The following is a 19,466-nucleotide window of genomic DNA, read 5'->3' on the forward strand; positions in this document are numbered from 1 at the left end:
AGGTTTGAAACACCCCAGACAGACTAAACTGAGAGATTCTCTCTCTCTCTCTCTCTCTGTCTCTCTCTCCCTCTCTCTCTCTCTCCTTCTCTCTCTCTCAACTCAGGCCTGAGCACTGTCCCTGAGCTGCTTCTGCTCAAGACTAGTACTCTACCACTTCAGCGACAGTGCCACTTCTGGCTTTTTTTCTGTTTTTGTGGTACTGAGGGATCATATCTAGGGCTTCATGCATGCAAGGCAAGCACTCTACCACTAAACCACATTCCCAGCCTCTGTGAGACTCTTATCTCCAATTAATCAGCAAAAAGCCAGAACTAGAGCTATGGCTCAAGTGATAGAATGCCAGCCTTGAGTGGGGAAAAAAATCAAGCAAGCTTGTGAGGCACTGAGTTCAAGCCCCAGTGCCAACACACGGGGCTGGGGAGAGAGAGGGGGCCAAAATGACTCAAGATTTGTAATTCCAGATACTCTGGAGGCTAAGGCAGGAGGATCATAAGTTCAAGATCATTGCGGTCAGCACAATGGAATATCACCATCACCAAGCCATAACTCCATCTCCTCTCTTCTCCCCTGCCCCACCCCGAAAAAAAAAAAAAGAATTACCAAGGGCAGGTCTACCTCAGAGAGCTAGCATAACACTATACCTAAAATAGGCATTCCTAGGCTATTTGTAAGTCAATGAATGTGAGGCCCCTATGTGCAATGGCAGCACTTCAGAGCTCCATTTGGAGCTCATTTCCTGATCACCGAACCCCTCCTCCCAGATGATATAAGAGCAAATCAGACCCCCTGCCCACCTGATGAAGTCTGGGATTTGTTCTGAGCCTCTAAAAGACTGCAAAGGGCATTGTTAGTTGCACCCTGCATTTGAGGGGAGGGGGGAATTCTGGGGTTCTTCCCACTCCAGGTCCTTCAAGGGCTGCCTGAAACAGCAGACTGGGACTCGAGCCCTGATTTTCTTTCATATACTTAATAAAAATTATCCCACTAGAAACATTTTCTTCGAATTTTCTCATTTCCTGCTAATCATGCCCATTTAAAGACTTCCAAATGGAAAGACAGAAATAAACACACCCCAAGCACATTAAAATAGTAATCCTCCCTGATCAAATAAGGTGATTCCTAGGAATTGTATTTTTTGAAGATATTAAGAAGGGAAGTTAAGGGTCTGGGTTAAGATGGTGAAAGAAGGCATATATCTAATTTCCCTCTCAAAACACCACTAAAATTTCAACAGAGAGATTTCAAAATTGAGAGCTAATCTGCAAGGATGCAGCGAGCAGAAAAGGAGACCACAGAGCAGGACAGCAAGTAGCCATGCAGTTACTGACTTACCAGCCCCAAGGAAAAAGACATCTCCAGCTGGCAGAGGGGAAACTCAGAGTCAACTTGATCTACATTGCACAAGTCACTGAAGGCACAGGAACTGGCAATTCAAGGTGCCTCTGGGACACTAGAAGGCATGCTGAAATACAGTTAGAGTCCTAGGACTCTTCCCATATTCCAAACCCCTGGGTAACTGACCTTCCCATTTCCCAGCCATAGTCTAGAGGATATTCCTCTAAGCAGGTGATATGGAGAAATTTCCCCAACACTATGAATGTAGAGATCCTGAGCTTCTCCTACAGCCAGGATCACCTGGTCGTGGGACCAGGACCTTTACTTTACATGATGAAGACCAGAAGTCTCTATTCTAGAGCATATCCAGCTCATGAAGAAAGACCCAATGAAATGGACATAGAGGCTCTGCAAAAATAGCCCAAATGGGGCTGGGGATATGGCCTAGTGGTAAAGTGTTTGCCTCGCATACATGAAGACCTGGGTTCAATTCCTCAGCACCACATATACAGAAAAAGCCTGAAGTGGTGCTGTGGCTCAAGTGGTAGAGTGCTATCCTTGAGCAAAAGAAGCCAGGGACAGTGCTCAGGCCCTGAGTTCAAGCCCAGGACTGGCAAAACAACAACAACAAAAACAAAAACACAAAAATAGCCCAAATGGCTGGGTGCCTGCCCGTGGCTCACCCCTGTAATCCTAGCTACTCAGGAGGCTGAGATCTGAGGATCTCGGTTTCAAAGCCAGCCCAAGCAGGAAAGTTTGTGAGACTCTTATCTCTAAATAACCACCAGAAAACTAGAAGTGGTGCTGTGGCTCAAGTGGTAGAGTGCTAGCCTTGAGCTGAAGAGCTCAGGGACAGTGCCCAGAGTTCAAGCCCCATGACCACTATTCTTTAAAATTATAAAAAGATATATACAAAGAAACATTCAGAGAACAGTAGCACTTGAACTTTCATGATGTGGCAACAGTACAAAGGTCACAATAGTGATTTGTGGATGCAGGAGGCCACAAACCAAGGAAAAGAGGCAGCCCCTAGAAGCTGGAAAAGGCAAGAAAATGTCTTAGTCCCCAACACCTTGATTTAAACCCAGCCAGACTCATTTGGGATTTCTGATGTTTCAGGTCTGGAGGATAGCTTGTGTCTATGAAGCTGAGCAGTGACCTCAGAGGTCACCCTGTAGCCTAAGCTGGCTGTGAATTCTTGTCCTCCTGCCTCAGCCTCCCAAGGTCTGTGAAATGCCCAGCCACACATACAACTCAGCCTATGTTGCCACAAGCCTAATATAAAGGAAAAACAAAAAGAAGGTGATGGATAATAAAATAAAATGCCTGTCAATCTGTAATTATCATTTTTGTGGGTGATTTTTCTTTTTGCCAGTCCTGGGGCTTGGACTTAGGGCCTGAGCACTGTCCCTGGCTTCTTTTTGCCCTGTAATTATCATTTTAAAAAGAGGAATGAAGTTATGTGAAGAAAACTACAAAACTTTATTAATAGAGATTTTTTAAAAAGGTCTTGATAAATGGAGAAACAAATCTTGTTTCTAGAGAGAGCTCCTTAATATTTTATAAGATCATTAATTCTCTCTAACTTGATTAATATTTTAATACTATTCCAATTAAAATATCAATTTTTTTAAGTTTGGAAATAATTACTTTAAAATTCATCTGTAAGAATAAAAGGAAAAATGCTTAAATAATCTTTTGAACAGTAAGTGGCAAATGGGATGTGGTGGTTGTGAATGGTATGCATTATCTCCTTTATATAAAATGTTAGACTGTATTTCAAAGAGACAAGTTTTTTGTTGTGGTTGTTTGTTTTTGCCAGTCCTGGGGCTTGAACTCATGGCCTGGGCACTGTCCCTGAGCTTCTTGTGCTCAAGGCTAGCACTCTACCACGTTGAGCCACAGCTCCACTTTCTTTTCTGGTGGTTCATTGGAGATAAGAGTCTCATGAGAACTTTCCTGCCTGGGCTGGCTTTGAACCACTATCCTCAAATATCAGCCTCCTGAGTAGCAAGGGGCATGAACTTTCCAGCATGTGCCACTGGTGCCCCGGCTACCTTTCTCTCTCTCTCTCTAGCAATCACTCTATATTGGTCCCTGCCTCAGAGTCTATGCACTAGCCGTTCCTCCTACCTAGAAGACTCTCTCTGGTTTTCACATAGCTTGTTCCTTCCTGTCATGAGAGATGTAGTTCACATGTCACTTTGCATTCCCTTGTTTTCTTTCACTACCTGATAGGATCCTTCTCAGGCTCACTTATTTGCTTACTGCTTTGCTGACTGGTGTGGCTACAAGAATATAAACTACAGGGGATTTTGTCTACAGCATTCAACCCTATAACCCTGTATCCTGAACACAAAAAGAAAGAGAGAGAGAGAGAGAGAGAGGAAGGAAGGAAGGAAGGAAGGAAGGAAGGAAGGAAGGAAGGAAGGAAGGAAGGAAGGAAGGAGGAAGGAAAGAAGGAAGAGAAAAAAATGGTTGGTACCTATTAAGTAGTCAATAAAGAAATATTTTTGTTAGGTATTTGGATTTATGAGTCTAGTGCTCAGGGGAGAGAGCAGAGCTGAAATGTAAAAATGTTCAGTTACCAACATTTAGATTACTAACATCATAGGAGTGGGTGAGATCTCCTGGGAGCCGGGATAGATAGAAAAGACATGCTACCTATGCGGGGAGCCTGTGGCTCTTTAACATTTAGAGGCCATGGGAGAATGAATGGTAGATCACTACTGACAAGGAATCGTCCAGGAGATTAAAGACTGGCTTCTCAATGACTTCTTAATATTTTCCCATTGATGTCTCCACTTAGAGATCAAGTTCAGTCTCTTTCTCAACAAATAGCTGGGCACAATGATTCACAGCCTTCATCTCAGCAACAGAGGGAAATACAGATTGGAGGATCATAGTCCTTTCTGCCATCCCAAGCACAAAGCAAGACTCTCTCTTGAAAATAACCAACACAAGAATTGGTGATAGAGTGGCTCAGTGGTAAAGTGCCTGCTAAGCTAGTACAAGGCCTTGGGTTCAGATTCTAGTCTACCAAAAAAAGTTTACACCTTTAGATATAATTCCTCTTTTAGACGTTCATTTCCTGTCAAAATTCAATTATGCAGGGAAAATGTGTGTATAATGATATTCATGACAGCGTTGTTTATGATAACAAAACCCCAGATACTGTTGTATGTCCCCAAATAGGAAAATATCTAAATAAGTTATGGTACATTCTGAAGGCAACTGTCACAGATGAAGTGCTAAAGATGCTCATAAACTAGAAAAAAAGTCATGTTATAATGTTAATTTTTTAAATCAAGCAGAACTAAAACAGCAGTCTCTCCCCAGAGAGACAGACACACAGACACACACACAGACACACACACAGACACACACACAGACACACACACACACACACACACACACACACACACACACACTGTAAGGTTCTCTCCCTGAGGGCTCCATGTAGATGCCCCCACCTCATTAAGTCTCTACCCAGTTACCTGGGTAACCAGCAGACCTGGAGGCAGTTACCTCCCCTTTCCCTGAGGTCACCTCCTAATCCACCTGGCCACACCCCTTGCCCCTGCCCTAAATAAAGCAGGGCTGGGTGGGGGTTGCCCTTTTCTCTCTCTTCTCTCCCGCCATGGATCACCTTGGCCCCAAGCCAGCAGTTCGGTAATAAACTTTCTCTCCTGCCTGAATACCGCATGGTGCTCTCCTTTATTGGCTACCTACTTTAAAAAACCTAACATATATGGTGCTGTGACTCGGATGGGCCTTAAGAGTCAGGACAGGTGGAATTCCCATCTATTTTTCTTCTTTTTCTGGGAGTCTCTCCAGTCCTGGCGGCCCTTTTTCCGCGAACCGAACTGCTGCGAGTCGCCACGCGGCACTTTTCACTAATACCATTGGCTGGCCTCCACATCCACCTCCACCTCCACACCACTTGTCTACCCTGGTGAGTGAAACTGCTGCTGCTCCGGTTCTCTGCCGCTTCTGCCCGGTAAGCTCTCATCCACTCAGCAGGCGCCTCCCTCCCATGCTTTTTGGGTTTTGCATCACAGTCACACCCGAGCCGGGACACTGCTAGCACGCCTCTTGACAGTGCAATGAGGCCTGCTCGAAATACTCAAACAGATACAGTTTTTGCCACTGCAATGGTAAATGGTCAGAAGTCACTTATATTCAGGCTCTCTCTCTCTTCCTTTTTCTCCCTCTCTCATCTGCCTGCTCACTTGCTTACTTTATAAAAACTCCAAGTCGTACCATCCTGATAATGTGCCTTGCTCACAAAGCTGCGTCTTTTCACAGAACTCTGAAACTGAGGCTTGACCACTAATGTGCTTTGTCAGCAAAGATAGCTAAAAGTTCTTTTCTCTAGCATTGACCACGTGGTGGATATTGGGTTTAACAGGCACCAACTCAGGCGCCATTATGCCATGCCACGTGTTCTCTATTAGTGTGTTTGTGTCCTCCTGCCACCCCCCTCAACATGGCATCCCACTGGAGTTTATCAAAATATGGTTTCTCCATTTTATAATCTGAAAATTGTTGTTTGCTAGCAAAATTGTTTTTCTAACCAACCACGTGGTTCTAAAATATTGGGCAAAAAAAAAAGTCATTTGCTATTGGAATTCCAAAAGAGTCTACTGCTGAAATTCATTTTTGCATGCTGTAAAACCTATGTGCACAGTGTGTATGTCTGTGTAAATGTCATTTGTTAGTATGTCCATCTAGCTATATATCTGTGCTAAAACTCATCACATCTACTGAGTTTTGTCATTGCAGAATTCTGGCAAGTATTTGGTCTGTTGGGGTTCAGCTTTGGCCTTGAGGGGGAAGGGCAATGGAGAGCCTCCTGAGATGCCGCCCTTCCCTCAGCCCTGGGGGAATGCGGAAGCAGGCCACAATTCTCTGGGTCCGGAACCAGAAGAACTGGCTTTGCAACCAGCCCCCCCAACTTTCTCGCCAGCCCATGTGCCCCCCAGTCTCGTGGGCTTTTCGCCCCTGGGGTGGTGCTAAGCAAGTGATGTTAGCTCATGAGGGGGTCCTATGACAAGCTCACCAGCCTATCGCTAGCTCTCTGATCTACCACCCCTTCTCTCGTCGCCCCCTACTATATCAACTGCTAGCCACTCCCTTATTAAATCAGATTTGCTCTTAAAGCGTCTCCGAGATCCGCATACGCCTGGCTTTCTTCATGGGTAAGGAGGGAGGTAAAGTGATCTCGTACGGCCGCGTGCACCTGAGGTCTTTCCTGAGCCCCCCACTCCACTCTGGCCTTACCTGTGGGTTGGGTGACCAGGGGAGAGGGTGAGAAAGGGAGCAACTGGAGTAGAGTAGAGCCTGAACCCCCGTGCCAGGGGAGGCGACCCGAGCCCGGCATTGGTCAATTCTTGACAAGGTACAGGCAAGCTCTAGTCCCCTTGGTCTCCTTGTTGTTTTAATTGGAAATAAAAAAAGAGCTTTCGTGACAAAGACGCCTTGGATTGCAGTATGAAGCCAGCCCGGGCAGAAAAATCTCTCTCAAACTCCATCTCCCAACTAACCAGTGAAGAGCCAGGCTGGAAGCATGGCTGAAGAGATCTCTAACCAGCCAAATGCTGGAAGTGGAGCTGTGGCTCAAGTGGTAGAGTACTAGGCCTCAAGCAGAAGTGCTCAGGGACAGTGCTCAGGCCCTGAGTTCAAACCCTGTGAATGCCAATGAGGGCAAGCCATCCCAACAACAAGCACCTAGATCCCTGGGACTCAGCCAGTTCAGGGAACAAGGATCATGGAGAGGAGAATGATGTTACATCCTAAATGGAGTCACTTTTTCTCACCCTTTCAAAATTAATCAGAGCCGGGGGATCAAGAGATAGTAGCTTGTCCATCTAATGTCCATACCTGAGTATAAGAACTAGCCAAGTCATCCAATTTTTAATTTTGTGCCCTAAGCCCTTCTTTTTGCCTTAATATTTTTTTTTGTCCAGCCCCTGCCTCATGAGACTTCTTCCAGGCTTCATTCAAGGACTGACATCTACCACCAAGGGATCCTGCTGCTCGCCTTCTCCAGGAGGGGCCAGATTTCTGCCTTTTACCCCTAATGCCGACGTCCCTTGCCAGCAGGAAGCAGCCAGAGAGAGTCTTCGCCCTTTTTCATAATTATTAAAAGGCTGGAATGTTAGGTCCGTCCCTGGAGGCTCCATGTAGATGCCCCCACCTCATTAAGTTACCTGGGTAACCAGCAGACCTGGAGGAGGCAGTTACCTCCCCTTTCCCTGAGGTCACATCCTAATCCACCTGGCCACACCCCTTGCCCCTGCCCTAGATAAAGCAGGGCTGGGTGGGGGTCACTCTTCTTCTCTCTCTTCTCTGCCTTCTCTCCGGACATGGATCCTCTTGGCCACAGGCCAGCAGTTCGGTAATGCTTTCTCACTTGCCAGAATACCGCGTGGCGTTCTCCTTTACCGGCTATCTACTATAAAAAACTAACAACACACCCCAGAGGTAAAAAGAGAGGGGGAAAGCTGAAAGGCAAGATATATATATATATATATATATATATATATATATATATATATATATATATATATATGTATATGTATATGTATATATATGCGCCTAAGGGGGACCTTTAAAGCACACATATAATACAATTAAAACTATTATGTAACATTTATATATGTATCATAGAGAAACAGAACATATAGGAAACACATCAAAATTTAAGAGTAGCTATCTTAGCTTGCAAAAATTGAGTGGTTTTTACTTTATTCATTATTCCTTTTCTTTTCTTTTTTTTTTTTTTTTTTTTTTTTTGGCCAGTCCTGGGCCTTGGACTCAGGGCCTGAGCACTGTCCCTGGCTTCTTCCCGCTCAAGGCTAGCACTCTGCCACCTGAGCCACAGCGCCCCTTCTGGCCGTTTTCCATATATGTGGTGCTGGGGAATCGAACCGAGAGCTTCATGTGTAGAAGGCAAGCGCTCTTGCCACTAGGCCATATTCCCAGCCCCTCATTATTCCTTTTCTTCATTTATTCATTATTCCTAAATTTCTAACCTGATTACTTTTTCCTATACCATGAAAATTTGTACTTCTGCTTTTCACTAGTGTGAATGCCATTGGATAACTGATTTTTTTCTGTTCCTTTCCTTTTCCACCAAATACTTCAAAAGTTTTAGTAGACTTATTTTTTGCAGTAGTTTTACTACTGTGGTTTCCACTACAAAATCAGGTGGAAAGAACAAAGATTACCCATAAGCCCTTGCATACCCAGTCTCCTCCACTACTAACTTCTCCCCACTGGTGTTGGAGATCCATTACAATTGATGACGCTCCATTGACAATCTCATTACATCCAAAGTCCACAGTTTACATTAGAGGTCACCCTTGGTGATGTACATTCCAGGAGTTTAGACAAATGTATAGTCACATGTTTGTATCTCGGTAATGTCACATGGAGAAGTTTCCCTGCGCCCCCCCCAATCCTCCATGCTCCGAAAATTCATCCCTCCCTCCCCAGCCTCTGGTAACCACCCATCATTCCACTTCCTATGTAATTTTGCCTTTCCATAATCCCATAGTCAGAATCACACAGTTGGAGACTTTTAAAATCTGCTTCTTTGTCTCTCGTATTCCTTTCCTGTGGTTGTACCCCCTGCTATCACTGTATATCATCTGAGTACCCTGGATCCTGTATATATGTTTATTAGAACTAGGAAAGGGAAAGGGAATATAGAAATCGGGAGACAAAGGATAAAAAGACAAACGACTCCAAAAGCAATACTTACAAAACCATTTGGTGTAAACCAACTGAACAACTCATGGCGGGAGAGGAAAAGGGGGAGGGGGAGGCAGGGGAAAAATGAGGGAGGAGGTAAGTTGAACAAGAAATGTACTCACTGCCTCTGTACTTCCCTTTGGCAATAAAGGAAAAAAATAAATTAAAAAAATTAAAAATCTGCTTCTTTTTCTTCATAATATTCATTTAAATTGCCTCTGTGTTTTCATGTGATTTGATAGCATTTTTCTTTTTAGCACTGAAAAATGTTCCCTTGTCTATGAATGTACCTCAGTTTCTTTATCCACTCACCTACTGAAGGAGCATTCTGTAGGCTTCTACTTTGTAAGTTATAAACAAAACTGCTACTAACACTCATCAGCAAGAGTTTGTGTATGGATACAAATTTAAACTCATTTGGAATTGCTACACTATACATAACAGTTTGTAAGAAACCTCCAAACTCATTCAAAGTGGCTGTAGCAGTTGACACGGCCACCAGCAATGAATGAGAGTTCATGTTGCCCCCATCCTTCCCAGAATTTGGAGTTTGGGGATTTTGCCATTCTAACAGCAATATAGTGGTACCTATATAGTTCCTTAGATTTGCAATTTCCAATTAATACATGGCACTGAGTCTCTTTTCACGTATGCATTGACTATGTATCTTCTTCAGTGGGCTGTCTTTTCAGATCTTTTGGTCATTTTTAATTTGCGTTGTTTGTTATCTTGTTATTCAATGTTCAAAATTTTTTCTACATTTCGGATAACAATCCTTTATCCTTTTGAAAATATTTTCTCATAGATGATCCATAGATCATCACCCCCAATATTGCACTGGGGGTTGAACTCAGGGCTTTATGCTTGTTAAGCAAGTATTCTACTGCTAAGCCATACTTCCTGCCTTTTTTGCACCAGCGATTTTGAGATAGGGTCTCATTTTTGTCTAGTCACAAAACCACGCCTGTATCATGATGAGAAGATGGTAGGGAGCACTGTGAGAGATTGCAAGAAGAAAAACGCAGAGGACAGGGCCAGCTCAGCCCAGCCCTGTGCAGCTGCCTCGTCCCAGGCAGGTCAAAAGGTCTTTCTAGCACCACTAAGCCAGTGCCGGTAGATGGCTGCTATGCCTTCCAAGAGACAGACCACCTTGACAGAGTCACCGATGTGGACTGAAAGTAAGTGGCTTGAGGGATGGATCCTGGGACCAAAGAGCCACCCACTTCAATCTTAGGGAATGTATAAAGGGAGTGAACAGGAGTGTGGATGATGCCAGGAGAGTGTGGGGACATGTAAAAGACGCCCTGGCAAGGAGATGAGGGTTTCTACCAGAGGATGGGTAGTTACAAGGTGCCCTTCTGCCAGCAGGAGAGGTAAAGAGGCTGCAGCGGGTGGGGGCTGTGTCTCCATCTGCAAGTTTGATCTGTTTCAGTTTTGTAGGGCAGAGAAGGCCCTAGGGGAACTGGTCCTAGTTCTTATGTCACTGTGAGGAGGCACACAGCTTGTCGTTCACCAGGCTCCTTTCTGCCTCCCTTCTCTGCCTCAGACTTGTGGGCCACCCAGGCTGAGAATAAAGTGGGCAAGTGAGAGGTTGAGGGTAAGTCTGATGAATCCCCTGCGGATGGTGGGGTGGGCTGGGGGCTTCATCCCACAGCCTGACAGCCTGAAGGCTTTCCACAGGTGGTCAGAGGACTCAGCTGTTTCCCACGATGGAGTGGGGAAGAGGAGGAGAGGGCACACCTGCTGCCTGAGACCCCGCATTTGTTACCCCCATTCCTCAGGTCACCAGAGACCAGGGAGATGAGTAGCTGAGGAGGCTGCAGCTGAGCAAAGGAGGACAGACAGACGGCAGCAGAAATGCCAGGTTGGCATCCCCAGGAACCCTGCTCAGGGTATCCATGCATGGGGAAGACCTTGCTCCTCTCTCTGGGAGGGGTCACCCAGCTCTTCTCTTCAGGCCTCCCTTCTCCCCGCAGCCAAGAGCAGGGAAGGAAGGCCATTTTTATCTCCCCTCCTTTTAACCCTCCCCCTGTCTTCTCTGAGATCTGATGGATGTGGGGGTCACCTGTCTATCTCCCCTAGGAGGGAGATAGACAGAGGTAGGTTGAGACAGGGGAAGGGAAATGACCGTATTCTGTGCCTGTGACTGCTAGAAGAGAAGAAAGGAACCTTCTGGATGCACTCAAGTTCTTTTTCAGCCTTTCTCACCTCCTGACCCTCTCCTGAGCAGTTTGCCTCTGGAGTATGGAAAGCCGGTGTTTCCTATTTCTTCCTGGTGCTCCCTGCCTGTCCACAGGTGTTGCCCTGGTCAGGTGGCCAGCAGGGGGCGCCGGAGGAACCCTTTGTAAAACCTAAGCAAGGGCTGGAGGAAGAAGGCAAGCCAGAAACAGCAGTGTCTCTAGATGGCTCAAAACTGCTCTGTTCTACAAGGCAAAACAAGACATTCATCCAACTCCACACCCAATTCTGAAATCCTTTTAACATATCTGAACTAGCCATCCCTCAGGATTGGGAAAGCTGTGCTTCCCTCCTGCTTTGGCAAAGCTGTTCCAAGTACTCTATGCTACTTTCAGGTCAGCCTCAGCTGAGTGGCATCAGGTCTGCGAGTGCCAAGGGAAGGAAAGGAATAGAAGGAACCATCACCTCGGAGAACCAGGACAAGCAGGAGTGTGGGAGGTAACAGAGGACCCCAGAGGTGAGGAGACACACTCTCATCCTGAGATGAGCAGAATCAGGTGGAAAGATGAGAAGCTGCTACAGAAAGGGGACTAGAGAGAGTGGGAAGAATGGCAGAAGTAATGAACACTGAATGAATGCAGCGAAGAAAAGGATGAATGAAGGAGTTTGGGGGATGGTCTAGAGAGAGAGAGTTTCTGGATCCTTGGAGGTGGAACTTCCACCTCCACTGGCTGAAGTTCTTCAATCTCTGCCCAGAAGAACAGACAGAGACATAATGTACACAACGTTATAGTCACACTTGAGGGCCATAAATACTTCAGAGCCCATCCATGTGCTCTAGCAACATCTCCTTCCAAACTGTTCTATCCTACTCCATATTAGGAGCCCCAGGGCCAAGTCACCACCTCTGCCTCAGAAGGCTTCAGACCAGCCCAAGCTATGAACCTAAGGATGACGAAGCCAGTGGAGCCCTGGAGGAAGTCTAAGGGCAGAGTGGTTTGTTTCCTATTCAGGGAGGCAGCCTTGGAGTGTGGCAAGTGCACAGGCTTTGGGGATTCCAGGCCTTCTAACAGGACAGTGGGGCCTGCGCCACCTCCACGATATTCACAGCCATCAGCATGGTAAGTATGCCATAAATGCTCCCTCCAGATGTGAAGGAGGTGAGGATCCAAGCTAGATATGGCAAGCAAAGTGATGGCTGTCCAAAAATGATTGCATCTTGCTCTCTGGAATCCATAGATATGGTAGCAAATGCGTAGCACAAAAGGGACTGTGCAGCTGTGATCAGCTTAAGGGTTTTGAGATGGGGGAATATGGTGGATTATTGGTGGATCCCATGTAATCAGCGGGACACTTTAAAGACAGGCAGGAGTGTAAAGTCCAAGCACACCCAAACCTACGAGCAGGTATCATGCTCTGGCTTTGAAGGTGGAAGAGCCCACTAGCCAATGATCTCAGGCCACCTCTAGAGGCTTTCTAAAGGCATGGAGTTTTCCCTACAGCTTCCGGATGAGTTGCAATCCCCAAGGATGCACTGATCTCCAGAACAGAAGAATAAGAAACTTCTAATTTTTTTTTTTTTTGCTAGTCCTAGGGTTTGGACTTAAGGCCTGAGCACTGTCCCTGGCTTCTTTTTGCTCAAGGCTAGCACTCTACCTCTTGAGCCACAGCACCCACTTCTGGCTTTTTCTGTTTATGTGGTGCTGAGGAATCCAACCCAGGGCTTCACGCATGCTAGGTGAGCACTCTACGGCTAAGCCACATTCCCAGCGAAGCTTCTGATTTTGTAAAACTTGGATTTGTTGTAAAGGAAACCAATGTTCTTGGCCTCACCAAGATAGAGGCTGGAAGCTGTGGGGCAGGAGGGAGGTCAGAGGGGAATTTTGCAGTTGAGCATGAAATGAAAGCCTGTGGTGAGAGGGCTGGGGGCTGGGCATGGAGTGCTCAGCCTGTGACCTCACCCTTGGCCAGCCACAGCTGCCCTGGCACCCGGACGCCTGTCAGTCTGATGTTATATGCCTGACTGGGCCCCAAAGGGATCACTGTGTAGCCAGTCCTGGGGCAAGGGTGGGGGCGGCAAAGAAGCGCAGTACCAGAGACAGCCCAATCACACCTTGGGCTGCAGTGGGAGAAAGCTGGCCCATGCCACCCAAGGCTCCATGTGGGTTTGACCCTCCTCTGTCTCTATTCTACTGGCCATGAAGCACCTCGTGTTCTTGTATTTCCCCCTTCTCCTTCCCCTGTTCTCTCTGACCATTGCTGGGAGAAAGGGAGGAAAGGGCACTTTGGGGCTAGAGAATGAAGATGAGGACACACTCTCAGCTCAGTGGCTAAGCACTGGATGGCCTTGGGCAAATGGTTTGCATCTCAGGACCTGCCTTCTTCTCCGCAGAGTTGCATTGGGTGACACATGAAAACACAGCGTGTGGCTTCGAGGCAAGACCCCAAGTGCAGCCGGAGGCACTGTAATGCACACACATACAAAACCAGGCCCCTCTCCCGGCTTCGGGCTGAGTGCCTCAAGGGAGCAATGGCCCTGTCTCTGCATCTTCAGCCTTACTGGGTACCAGGTGGTCCACATGACTTGTAAGTTCATTCATTTGCTTGAAAGTATTTATGAGTGGCTCTGTTGTTTTAGAGATAAAGATGTAGGTGGGGAAGCAAAGGGTACATGTATATATAAACAATGTGTTTGTGATGTGTTATGGAAAACAATGAAGCAGGAAATGAGGGGGGGGGAACTGGGGTTGCTCTGTTCTTGTGTGTGTGGTGGGGAGGTCTGTGGAAAGGCCCAGGGCGCAGACACCTGCAGACAGGGATGGAACCACGAGGACATCTGGGGGAAGTGGAGGGAACTGACCCGGTGGGAGCACTGTAGGCAGCAGGGAGGCTAGTATTGGGGTACCAGAATTGGTGAAAGAGAAGCTGCCGGAAGACCTTGACTTTAACTTTGGCCCTGGAGAATGAAGTATACTATGCCTTGTATTTTGACACAAATATCCAAAATACCATGTTGAGAAGACTCTAGAGGGAAAGAGTGGGAGGTGGAAAATAGGAGCCCACTCCAGTCATCCAAGCAAGAGATGGGGATAAACTGGGGGGTGGTGACAGGAAAGAAATCTGAAGGAAGTTGTCAGACAGGCTGAATCACAGGTGCAGCGCCAGCAGGCTTTGCTGGTGGGTGAAACACGGATGTGAGAGAAAGAGAAGTTAAGGAGCACTGAGTTTTTGTTTTTGCTGTGTTTTGTCTGAGTAACTAGAAGAACTGAGTTTCTTTTTTTATTTTTATTAATCAAATTTTGTTGACAAGGTGTTGTGCAAAAGGGGTACAGTTACATAATAGGGCAGTGAATACATGTCTTGTGATATCTTACACCTTCATTTTTCTTTCCCTTCCCTAGATCAGGTAGGCATATATACAATACCCAGTGTACCGAAATCATATAACCACGTGGCGTACGCCAAAGGAAAGTCACCTAGAACTTTAAATATAATGTCAACAATAGAGTTTGCTTATCCTTTTCTTATATGATCAAATACACATAGCTGTTGAGCTATTGTGATCCACTGAGAGGTCTATTATAGACCTTTTTATGTTTAGTAGTTGTTTGGTTTTAGATACATAATGTAAGGTTGCTGACCCAAACCTGTGGAAATACCATTTGACAAGAACTTTTTGTTTCACAGACCTGGTCTCTACTGTCCCACCCCCTGACCCTAACAATCATATATCGAGACCATGCCCCTTTGTTCTCTGTGTTCTAGGCTTGTCTTGCTCATGAGTTGCTTTTTCTGTCCTTCCTTCCTTCCTTCCTTCCTTCCTTCCTTCCTTCCTTCCTTCCTTCCTTCTTTCCTTCTCTTCTCTCTTCTCTCTTTCTTTCTTTCTTTCTTTTTGAGATGGGATAGATTTAAGTAGGACCAGGTCTTGAAAATGTCTGAGTGAGTGTAGGTAGGTACAAATGGTGGCTATGTTGTAACCTGGCTTGTCATGGAGGGCCCACATATTCTGTGAACAATATTTCTAGGTGTGTCTGTGCTGGTGTTTCTGAGTGAGATAAGCATTTGGGTCTATAAGCTGAAAGACTGGACTCATGGCTGAAGTGGTGGAGTGATTCTCTAGCAAGCACAAGGCCATGAGTTCAACCTCGGCACCCAAAAAAAAAAAAAAAAAAAAAGTCCTTGAAGTTAGAGACTGAGTAGCTCTGATGGCCCTACCCTCAAGTGAGTAGCTCTTGGAGGCCTAAACAAAGAGGGGGGAAATGACAACTTGCTCTCTCTGATCTCCTCCAGCTGAGGTGTGGGTCTGCTCCTCTTTGTACTTTGTACCTGTACCCTCAGCTTTCCTGGTTCTCGAGCCTTTAGATTCACACTGGAGCTATACCTTCGGCTCTTGTGGGCCTCTGGTTTTCTGAATGCAAACCTTGAGACTTCGCAACCTCCTCCATTGCATGAACCAATTCCTTATAAATTTCTGCCACTAGCTTGCCTGTGTCTCCAGATAGAAATATTCATGATAAGCATATAGGTAGATAGACAGGCAGATAGATAAGTTGACTCTTTCGAGAATTCAGACTAATAATCCAGGGAGTCAGTCATAAGTTCGGTGTTGGTTATGTTTAGTACAGACATGCAGTAAGTAGGAAGAAATATATTTCTAGGTGTGTCTGTGAGGATGCCTTGCTCTTGGCTAGCACTCTACCCACTGAGCCACACCTCCAAGCCTCCATGTAACTTCTGAAAGCCCCCTTTTGTGCCACATCTAGGGTCTTTTGACCCTGCCAAAGGTAGCAGAAGAGGCCAGGCCAGTAAGGACAGAACTGTTTTGGAAAAGGGCTGGCTATGCCTGATCTCTCTTCACCCTCTACTCTACTCTTGCTTTCCCAGCTAGCTTCCCCCAGCTGCCCTCTCTGGGTTTGGACAGTACACAGCCACAGGCAGACCGGAATAGACTACAGGGCATTCGGACAGGCCCAGGCCCCCACCAGCTGGTGATTCCAGCACGTTATATCCTCTGTCTGAGCTCCATCAAGCCCAACCATAATAAATAATATGCATTACTGCCTTATTGCTGTAATAAGGGTGACTGAGGATAAGATCCAGCTAGCAGGTCACTGGTGCAGAGTAATGAATAGCAGCAGAAAACAGCTCTTTTCCATTCCTTTCGGCACCTCAGCCAGCCTCTCTCTTTCTGAGAGAGGCCCCCTGTGCCCCTCCTGTCCTTCAGAAGCCAATTTTACTATGGATGCAGGTGATGAGGGAATGGTTGCCAAGGGCAGGGCTTTCAGAAATGCAGCATGTTGCCTAGGAAACTACCCCACTCCAGGCTCCCTGTGGTCCAGGCAGTCGGTGCTTCTGGCGCCATCTGCTGGATACAGAGCCACACTGCTTCTCAAGCACTTGCACTGGAGAGTCTAACAGCTCAGATCAGGCCACATTCCTCTGCCCCCCGCCCACCCCCCCCCCACCCCCGCCACACCGTGTCATCACTTCTTCCCCCACTCTGAAAAGCTGTTTGCTCCTTTTTACCCTCAAATTTTCCCCAGAGACCGGAGGCATGAAAAAAATTTGGGCACTGTAGGAAGGGTGGGAGCTGTGTCCTTCCCCATATAGAGAGGACGTGGACAGTGTAGCGGGGTCTGGAGGGAAGTCCCTCCCCTTAATTGATTTCCTGAAGCTGGGAAAATCTGCAGTGCAGACCTGCATTTTGCTCCTCAATATCCTGAGTCACACAGGGTGGGAACAATGAGGATATAAAGGTCAGAGTTGGAGATGGGTCATTGACCGGGGGGGGGGGGGGGGGGGGGCAGGGCTTCTCACATCAAGATCCTTATGAAACACCCCCTCCTGTGGTCCCTCTTTCCAAGCCACCAGGTCCTGGTATCCCCTAGTCACAACTTCCTTTTTCTCCCAGGGAAGAATCATCTTTATCCACCACTCAGACAGCACCCCCTTGGTCTCAGTTCATCCTGCCCCGTGGAAAAGAGAGGCAGACAGATACCTGCAATGGAGATCTGGGCTTCTAAATTACCCTCTTCCTGGGGCAGCCTCACAGATATCAGCCCACCCTGACAGGTGCAGGATCAAGTGGTATGTCTGAGGTATGAGGTAAAAAACTATGAAGTTGTTGGGGGTACCTGGAGGGTGGGAGTGTTTCTCTTTCCTGGCTATGGTCAGGGAAACCAAGGCACAGGGCAAGGGAAAGGCTGGCCTCTACTTGTCCTGGGCTAATGCTGTACCTTGCTAACCAGATCCCTGTCCCACCCTTCTGAGCTGAGCCAGAAGGAAGGGAACCAAGGGAAAGCTGGCAGAGGTGAACCGCACACCCTGCAGGTGAAGGGCCCAGCCATGAGAACACAGGTGTGAAGCCAGGAGCCTCTACCCTGCCACGCCCCCCTGACCAGCTTGCCTGCCTCCAGACTGCAACAGAAGGGCTGCTGCGGGCGGGAGGAGCTGGTTTAGGACTAGTTTCCCAACCCCTAATAAGGCAGGTCTGTGTTACGAGGCTGATCTCACACACAGGAGTCTGCTCTTATACCTGGAAAAGGACCCTAAAGAAAGTTCAGTGTAAGAGCAAAGGAGGCTGTTTCCTCAACTCACACACCCCAACAGCAAGGTCCCTCTTTGTCTCCAACACTTACTCCCAATGGGAGGGCAGGGATGGGAGGAACTGAGAGCTGTGGGTCATGCACACCATGTTGTTTACCCCTCTCCCTCCAAGCTGGCTTTCTACTCCCTGACTGGCACAGAGGCCTCAGAGAGCTAGCTCAGCCCCATCTAAGCTCCTGGACCATAGCATGGAAGCATCCCTATTCTCAGCCCCTAAAGTGCAGGCCAAGATGAAGCCAGAGGTAAGGGCTGCCCATCTCTCCTCCTCTGTCTATCCCGAGTCCACCAAAGAGGGCCCTGTTGCTTGTCCATGATGAAACTTACTGGCTCCATCCACACCGACTCTCAGACCAGGTGAAGAACACTTCCTATGCAGCCATGTGAAGGCCTGGTTGGGGCTGTTCAAGCACTGCCAGGTGGCAGGCACCCTAGACTATGTGGCTCTTGGAGAGCTTGCCAAGGAGAGGGTGAGAGGAGCCTGAGCCACACAAACCAGGATGGACTTGAGGTGAGCAGAAAGTTCTGGTGACCAAAGTCTGTCCCAAATGCAGCTCTGAGATACTTCTGCGCGTCTACCTGATGTGGCCTTCTCACCCAGAGCATCCATCTGAATTTGCAGCTAAGCAAGCATGTTGTCTGGGTCATTCCCATCATGGGGGCAAGAAGAGGGCAAATAAGAAACAGTAAGGCGAATTTACTAACTTCCTGCGGGTTCTTCCCCATGATTCTTAGGTGTTACAGACATAAGATAGGTGCTGGGTCAACTGAAGTTTTTTTTTTCTGGAACACATGCTTTAGAAAGTCTTATAAATCATGCACTGGGGGCTGGGAATATGGCCTAGTGGCAAGAGCGCTTGCCTCATATACATGAAGCCCTGGGTTCAATTCCCCAGCACCACATATACAGGAATTGACCAGAAGTGGCGCTGTGGCTCAAGTGGCAGAGTGCTAGCCTTGAGCAAAAAGAAGCCAGGGACAGTGCTCAGACCCTGAGTTCAAGGCCCAGGACTGGCAAAAAAAAAAAAAAAAAAAAATCATGCACTGGATTCGCAGATTTCATGTACCATAGGTTCTCAAGCTTTGATAGCTATCAGAATCTGGAAGCTGATGTCAGTTCCACTGCAGTGAGCATGGGCCTCTGTGATCCTTAATGGTTCTCTGAGTGACTCGGGAACACACCACTCTGCCAGAACTTCCTCTAGAAGGGCCAAACGAATGCTAACAAGCCACAAGTCATGAGGAAGTGGCTGAATTGACAAGGTGACCCATCCTGCTTGCTAGAATGTTGACCAGTGAGGTCTCATCAAAGGCCAACTCTCCCTTTGATCCCCTCGCTCCTGGATTCAAGATGAGCTGGCGTGCATCTTTCCTATCTCAATCGCTGGTCATATTGCTCCCCTGTGGAGTTGTTGTAAACCAATATACACAGGGAAACGTGCTGTTTTGGTTTGCCCCCTCATCTCTTACCATTCCCTGAGATCTGAGCATCTGTGTCCCCAGCAGCTAGGGAGTCACCAACCGCAGGGCACAAGGCTGCCACAGACTCAAGGACCCCATTCTCTTTGCCATATTCCTGGAGCAACTAT

The sequence above is a fragment of the Perognathus longimembris genome, chromosome 2 (genome assembly GCF_023159225.1).
Source record: "Perognathus longimembris pacificus isolate PPM17 chromosome 2, ASM2315922v1, whole genome shotgun sequence".
Taxonomy (NCBI): Eukaryota; Metazoa; Chordata; class Mammalia; order Rodentia; family Heteromyidae; genus Perognathus; species Perognathus longimembris.